Genomic DNA, 9,107 nt, shown 5'->3' with positions numbered 1-9,107 from the left:
CAAAGGTGGAGACATCACAGTATCTGATTCCAAAATTATTATATATAATAATATATAACTTTATTACATAAAGTTATCATAGCTTTAAAAAACTCATAGGCCAGTGCAACAGAATACAGAACCCAGAAATAAATTTATGTATTTAAATCTAACTCATTTTAGACAAAGGTGCCAAGTGCAAACATTGGGGAAAAGACACCCTTTTTAATAAATGGTGCTGGGAAAACTGAATATCCATATGGAGAAGAATGTTTCTAGACCCTTATGTCTCACCATAATTAAAAATGAACTCAAAGTGAATTAAAGATTTAAGCATAGGCCGGGTGCGGTGGCTCAAGCCTGTAATCCCAGCACTTTGGGAGGCTGAGACGGGCGGATCACAAGGTCAGGAGATCAAGACCATCCTGGCTAACACGGTGAAACCCTGTCTCTACTAAAAACTACAAAAAACTAGCCGGGCGAAGTGGCGGGCGCCTGTAGTCCCAGCTACTCGGGAGGCTGAGGCAGGAGAATGGCGTGAGCCCGGGAGGCGGAGCTTGCAGTGAGCTGAGATCGGGCCACTGCACCCCAGCCTGGGTGACAGAGCGAGACTCCGTCTCAAAAAAAAAAAAAAAAAAAAAAGATTTAAGCATAATACCCAAAATTATAAAATTAATAAAAGAAAACATAGAGGAAATCCTTCTGGACATTGATCTAGGAAAAAATTTTATCACTAAGACTTGAAAAGAAAAAACAATAAAAACAAAAAGACAAATGGGACTCTATTAAATGTAAAAGCTTCTTTACAGCAAAGGAAACAACCAACCGAGTGAAGAGACAACTGGTAAATGGAAGAAAATATTTGCAAACTATTCATATGACAAGGGACTAATATCCAGAATATACAGGAGACTTGAACAACTTAACAGAAAAAAAACCTGCACAATTTTTTATTACAAAATGGGCAAAGTATCTGAATAGACATTTCTCAAAAGAAGACATATAAATGGCTAACGAGTGTTTGAAAAAATGCTTAACATCACTAATCATCAGAGAAATGCAAATCAAAATTACAATGAGATATAATCTTACCCCAGCTAAAATTTTTATTATCCAAAAGACAAAAATAAAAAATAAAAAATGCTGGAGAAGCTTCAGAGAAAAGGGAACTCTTATACATTGTTGGTGGAAATGTAAACTAGTACATCCATTATGGAAAACAGTATGAAGGTTTATCATAAAACTAAAAATAGAACTACCATATGATCCAGCAGTTCCACTAGGTATTCATGCAAAGGAAAGGAGATCAGTATATCAAAGGGGCACCTACATCCTCATGTTTATTGCAGCACTGTTCACAGTAACCAAGATTTGGAGTCAACCTAAATGTCTATCTAAACAGATGGCAATGTGGTATATATACACAATTAAATACTATCCAACCATTAAAAAGAATGAAATCTTGTCATTTGTGGCAACATGAATGAGACTAGAGGGCATTATCTTAAATGAAATGCCAGGCACAGAAAAATAAATACCACATGTTCTCACTCATATGTGGGAACTAAAAACAAAACAAATACTTGAGGTCTTAGAAGTAGAGAACAGAATTGTCGTTATTAGAGGCAGGGAAAGGGGAGGGGAGGCGAGGATAGGGAGAGGTTGGTCAACAGATTCAAAGTTACAGCTAAATGGAAGGAATAAGTTTTGGTGTTCTGTAGGACAGTAAACGTTGTTAACAATTTAGTGTATATTTTCAAAAAGCTAGAAGAGATTTTTGAATGTTGCCAACACAAAAAATAATTAATATCCAAGGTAATGAATGTGCTTATTACCCTGATTTATTTGATCATTGCTCATTGTATACACACTTCAAAATATCACTCTGTATCCCATAAATATGTACAATTATTTTATGTCAAATAAAAATAAAAGGAAAAAATAAATGCTATGTTCACATGGAGAAAAGGTTATAAAGGTACACTAAGGAAGTAAAATAACCAAGTAGATATGGAATCCTGAAAAAATGCAGGATTCTAAATGACTAAAATTCTGCCATTGAAAGGATACTTTTTATTTTTCTTGAAAGTAAAGAACAGAATAGAAGGATTGGATTTGTTAGAAGTAGGAGTTCAATTTTATATATTCAGTTTTTGAGGTGCCTATAAAGGCTTCCAGTTAGAAAGATATTCAATAGAGTTGGATGTGTGGGAAATGAATTAGGCTTTACAAAAACCAAAGATATAAAATGACAAAGAAGAAAGAGAAAGAATAATTTATAGAATGTCCCACATATATTTTAACCTGATTTATACCCATGAATTTAACTAATATTAATAAACTTAAATTCCAGATATAAAGCTCTAGTCCTTATAATTTACCTGAGCTGAGATGCCTACTCAACTATTTTCTGGAAAACACTGCTCTGACATTTAGAAGTACATGAAATCTTATCTCTTACCTGTCCTGGTTAACAGCACACCACCACTTCAGTGTCAGAAAAGTCAATGTTATCTTCAACTCCTGCTCTCATTCTATTATCAAATCCATCATGAATTCCTGTCAGTTTTACTTCTCAAATATCTCTGAAATGTAACCCATCTACTCTATCTCCACTGCCATTTCTTTGGTTCAGATACATATAACTTCCTCTTACCCCTTAATGAACATTTTTTCTTTCCAATCGATTCGCTGCACTTGCAGGTAAAGTACTTGATGATATCATGGCCCTAACATGGTGTTTAGCATCATGTCTCCACAGACATTTCTGAGACCTGGTCATCTCCTTTCTAATCAGAGAGCAGATGCCTTCACAGAAGCCCTACACCTCCAAGCACCTTCTTGGCCAGAAACAAGTCACCTAGTTACTCCTTCACCAACCACTGAAATGGAGAAGTGTTTAGACTAATAATAATTACTGTTGTTAACTTAGCATGCTACCTACTAAACAAAATCAGGCTTCTTTAAATGAAAGGAGAAAGGGGACAATGGATAAGAAAATAGTTATTAGGCAACCAAAATCTGCTGTATCTAGAAATCATGAAATAGCAAGATGGTAGCATTAGTCCAGACTTCAGAGAGAGAGGGAAGGAGAGAGGGAGAGAGAAATCCTTAAATACAATACTTAGGCCGGGCGCGGTGGCTCACGCCTGCAATCCCAGCACTTTGGGAGGTTGAGACGGGCGGATCACGAGGTCAGGAGATCGAGACCATCCTGGCTATCACGGTGAAACCCCGTCTCTATTAAAAAATACAAAAAACTAGCCGGGCGAGGTGGCGGGCACCTGTAGTCCCAGCTACTCAGGAGGCTGAGGCAGGAGAATGACGTAAACCCGGGAGGCGGAGCTTGCAGTGAGCTGAGATCCGGCCACTGTACTGCAGCCTGGGCGACAGAGCGAGACTCCGTTTCAAAAAAAAAAAATACAATAGTTAAACAGTGACATGCATCTATTTTTAAGAATGTTTTTTCAATACTCACTCTGAAAGACATTTTTATACTGCGGAAAAATATGTTTACTGAGTTCCTAACAATTATACTTGCATAAAAACAGAGGAATGAATCAAGATAGTAATAATTTGTTTTATGTTTAAACATGAGAAAGGACACACGCACGCACACACACACACACACGGTTTGAATCTAAGCTCACCTAAATATAGACACCACCATTCTTCTCATGGCATACATCCAAAGGACAGACATAGCGCATACAAATAATTACTTGATCTCCATATGACTAGTCGTGCATTTTGTATTTGTTTTAGAAACATAACCTAGCACATCCTGATTTGTGTTTATGTACACTGCTACCATCTGCCCATTTAATGGCAACACAGCAATTATAAAACAATGACCAGTGGTATCCAAATAAAGGATAGATGGAGCACAGTGAAAATGGGAGAAAATTTCATGGCTTTTAAAAACTCAGGTTTCAAATGTATCACCACTATGGCACATTCTGAATGTTATTAGCCTCTATATATAATGATTTCTTTACTTGCTTCTAAGCTGGAACTCAATTTATCTTTCTCAGCAATATGCTATCTTGTTAATTATTTTACTTTTATATAAAACATTGAATATGTTGACATTGTATATGTCAATTGTAAATAATACACAACTATTATACCAAAAGGTTACGTTTTTTATTGCAAGTTAACAGTACAATCCACCAAATGTCTATTGCCCATGATCATTTTTCTTCATAAACATTTCTCTCAGGTTTGTCTATTCTAGAATTTATGCCAATAATGGGCTTTTGAATCCTGATTTTATATGACACAGGGTCATATTTAAAAGCTTTTTATCAAAATAACGGGAGATGTAATTTTAAATACATCTCATCAATACAGCTGTCTTTAATCTCTGGGGATAAATAGTGACAAATGAGGTTTAGTTTTTGACTTGTTTAGCCGCTGCTGAAACAGACTGGGTGTTTTAATGGAGCTTTTAAGTGGATAATAGGTATGCAGTGAGCATTCTGAGGTGTGATAATGAGATCTATGTATGGATGCAGCCCTGTATTTTTCACTGTTTCTGCACAACAAAGTATTTGCAATTTATAAAAGAATCAGAAGTCTATTTACATGGCTACTGGGATGTGTGCTAAATTTCCTTATGCATTTAAATATCCCTATTTTCACACCCACTACAACCATTATTTAGTTTGTAGATTCATTAAACTGTATAATGTATACTTATTAACTGCCAAAGAAATCATGTCAAATTAGGTGTGGATTTTTATCGCTTAAAAAAAGAAAAGTACACAATAATGCAACATACTTAAAAAATGCTTGAATCACAAAATGGTTATGATGACAAAAAACGTTTGTATAAATATCTTTCATTCAAGCCTCCAAATTCATATATTTAAGATTAATGTACTCCAATTACAGGAAACACTAGCTGGATATGAAATTCTGGGTTGAAAATTATTTAAGAATGTTGAATATTGGCCCAGTGTCTCTTCAGTGAATCCAGGAGCTGAGTTTTGAAAAGATTACCAAAATAGATAGACTGCTAGCCAGACAAATAAGGAAGAAAAGAGAGAAGAATCAAATAGACACAATAAAAAATGATAAAGGAGATATCACCACTGATCCCACAGAAATACAAACTACCATCAGAGAATACTATAAACACCTCTATGCAAATAAACTAGAAAATCTAGAAGAAATGGATAAATTCCTGGACACATACATCCTCCCAAGACTAAACAAGGAAGAAGTCGAATCCCTGAATAGACCAATAACAAGTTCTGAAACTGAGGCAGTAATAAGTAGCCTACCAACCAAAAATGTCCAGGACCAGGCGGATTCACATCCAAATTGTACCAGAGGTACAAAGAGGAGGGGGTACCATTCCTTCTGAAACTATTCCAAACAGTAGAAAAAGAGGGACTCCTCCCTAACTCATTTTATGAGGCCAGCATCATCCTAATATCAAAACCTGGCAGAGACACAACAAAAAAAGAAAATTTCAAGCCAATATCGCCGATGAACATCGATGTGAAAATCTTCATAAAATTCTGGCAAACTGAATCCAACAAAACATCAAAAACTTTATCCACCATGATCAAGTTGGATTCATCCCTTGTATGCAAGGCTAGTTTAATATACACAAACCAATAAACGTAATCCATCACATAAATAGAACCAATGACAAAAACCACATTATTATCTCGGTAGATGCAGAAAAGGCCTTCAACAAAATTCAGCACTGCTTCATGCTAAAAACTCTCGATAAACTAAGTGTTGTTGGAACGTATCTCAAAATAATAAGACCTATTTATGACAACCCCACAGCCACTATCATACTGAATGTGTGAAAGCTGGAAGCATTCCCTTTGAAAACCAGTACAAGACAAGGATGCCCTCTCTCACCACTCCTACTGTACATAGTATTGGAAGTTCTGGCCAGGGCAATCAGGCAAGAGAAGGAAATAAATCATATTCATATAAAAAGATAGGAAGTCAAATTGCCTTTGTATGTAGATGACATGATTGTATATTTAGAAAACCCCTTTGTCTCATCCCCAAATCTCCTTAAGCTGATAAGCAATTCCAGCAAAGTCTCAGGATACAAAATCAATGTGCAAAAATTACAAGCATTCCTATTAACCAATAATAGACAAACAGAGGGCCAAATCGTGAGTGAACTCCCATTCACAATTGCTACAAAGAGAATAAAATACCTAAGAATACAACTTACAAGGGATATGAAGGACATCTTCAAAGAGAACTACAAACCACTTCTCAAGGAAATAAGAGAGGACACAAACAAATGAAAAAACATTCCATGCTCATGGATAGGCAGAATCAATATTGTGAAAATGCCCAAACTGCCCAAAGTAATTTATAGATTCAATGCTATCCCCATCAAGCTACCATTGACTTTCTTCACAGAATTAGAAAAAAACTACTTTAAATTTCATATGGAACCAAAAAAGAGCATGTGTAGCCAAGACAATCCTAACCAAAAAGAACAAAGCTGGAGGCATCACACTACCTGACTTCAAACTATACTACAAGGCTAAAGTAACCAAAACAGCATGGTACTGATAACAAACGGATATTTAGACCAATGGAACAGAACAAAGGCCTCAGAAATAATGCCACATACCTACAACCATCTGATCTTTGACAAATCTGACAAAAACAAGCATTGGGAAAAGGATTTCCTACTTAATAAATGGTGTTGGGAAAATTGGCTAGCCATATGCAGAAAACTGAAATTAGATCCCTTCCTTACACCTTTACAAAAATTAACTCAAGATGGATTAAAGACTTAAACATGAGACCTAAAACCATAAAAACCCTAGAAGAAAACCTAGGCATTACCATTCAGGACATAGGCATGGGCAAGGATTCATGACTAAAACACCAAAAGCAATAGCAACAAAAGCCAAAATTGACAAATGGGCTCTAATTAAACTAAAGAGCTTCTGCACAGCAAAAGAAACTACTGTCAGAGTGAACAGGCAACCTACAGAATGGGATAAAATTTTTGCAATCTGTCCATCTGACAAAGGGCTAATATCCAGAATCTACAAAGAACTTAACCAAATATACAAGAAAAAAACAAACAACCCCATCAAAAGTGGGCAAAGGATATGAACAGACACTTCTCAAAAGAAGACATTTATGTGGCCAAGAAACATATGAAAAACATCTCATCATCACTGCTCATTAGAGAAATGCAAATCAAAACAACAATGAGATACCATCTCATGCCAGTTAGAATGGCAATCATTAAAAAGTCAGGAAACAACAGATGCTGGAGAGGATGTGGAGAAATAGGAATGCTTTTATGCTGTTAGTGGGAGTGTAAGTTAGTTAAACTTTTGTGGAAGACAGTGTGGCAATTCCTCAAGGATCTAGAACCAGAAATACCATTTACTCAGCCATCCCATTACTGGGTATATACACAAAGGATTATAAATCATTCTACTATAAAGACACATGCACACATATGTTTATTGTGACTCTGTTCACGATAGCAAAGACTTGGAACCAACTCAAGTGTCCATCAATGATAGACTGGATAAAGAAAATGTGGGACATACATACCATGGAATACTATGCAGCCATAAAAAAGGATGAGTTCATACCCTTTGCAGGGACATGGATGAAGCTGGAAACCATCATTCTCAGCATGGTAATACAGGAACAGAAAACCAAACACCACATGTTCTCACTCGCAAGTGGGAGTTGAACAATGAGAACACATGGACACAGTGGGGGGCAGGGAACATCACACACTGGAGTCTCTTGCAGGGTTGGGGGCTAGGGGAGGGATAGCATTGGGAGAAATACCTAATGTAGATGATGGGTTGATGAGTACAGCAACCCACCATGACACGTGTACACCTATGTAAGAAACCTGCAGGTTCTGCACATGTATCCCAGAATTTAAAGTATATTTTTTTAAAAAAAAAAAAAAGGAGAAGAATAAAAAGCAGCTGGGGATAAAAGGTCACACAAAGAACAATTTGTGTGACATAAAACCTCTTGACTGTGACAATGGAAGCAAAAAAAACAAAAACAAAAAAAAGTAGAACAATTTATTCGAAGTGGAGTGTTAATCAAAAAATGGCTGTCCTGGGAGGTCGAGGTGGGCAGATCATGAGTTCAGGAGATCAAGACCATCCTGGCAAACATGGTGAATCCTCATCTCTACTAAAAATACTAAAATTAGCTAGGCTTGGTTGTACATGCTTGTAATCCCAGCTACCTGGGAGGCTGAGGCAGGAGAATTGCTTGAACCTGGGAGGCAGAAGTTGCAGTAAGCTGAGACTGCACCGCTGCATACCAGCCTGGCGACAAAGCAAGACTTCATCTCAAAAAAAAAGAAAGAAAGGAAGGAAGAAAAACATGTCTCGCAAACTATCTGGTTGACATAACTGTTTGCCAGTCATTTTGTTCCATGATGCAGCAACAAATGATTCTTCCGAAAGTGCATATTATACAGCAAAGCTTTATTTTTTTGCCTGTATTACACAGGAGCTTAGTAAGCTATCAGTACACTAGCTCTGGATCATGTTTTGTCTTTATGGCATCTAGACTATAGGAGTAATCCCTATTTGGAACACGCATTTCTCATGACAAAAGAAAAGGACCAAGGGCAGAATAATGTAATGACCCTTAAAGCTTCTGTGAGACCTGGCACACATCACTTCTGCTCACATTTCTATGGGCCAACGTAAGTTTTGAAGACAAGATGGGTATCTATGTGGTAGGGAAGTATACTCCTCCCACAGAGAAAGACAGCAAACTATATGGCAATGAGCAGGGATATAAAATATTCTTACAGGGAGGGGACAAATAATTAGAAAAAATAATATGTTGTATTACAATTCAGTATTGTGTACCTAGACAGTTCTCATCTTTCAAGAACAAGGCAAAATAAACCATTTTCAGACAAATAAAAGTGAAGGATTTTACCACTCACAAATCTTCACAAAAGGAAATTCTGAGAATTGTACTTCTGAAAGGAAGGAAAATAATTATAGAAAGAAGGTCTAAAATGCAAAAATGAATAGTGAACAAATAAATTTAGATATGTGACAAAATCTAACATTATAAAAAACAATACAAAGTCTAAATTGTAGTATGAAAACAAAACAATA

Source organism: Piliocolobus tephrosceles, chromosome 14, assembly GCF_002776525.5.
Source record: "Piliocolobus tephrosceles isolate RC106 chromosome 14, ASM277652v3, whole genome shotgun sequence".
In the NCBI taxonomy this organism is placed as follows: domain Eukaryota; kingdom Metazoa; phylum Chordata; class Mammalia; order Primates; family Cercopithecidae; genus Piliocolobus; species Piliocolobus tephrosceles.
This window is presented reverse-complemented; position numbering follows the sequence as displayed.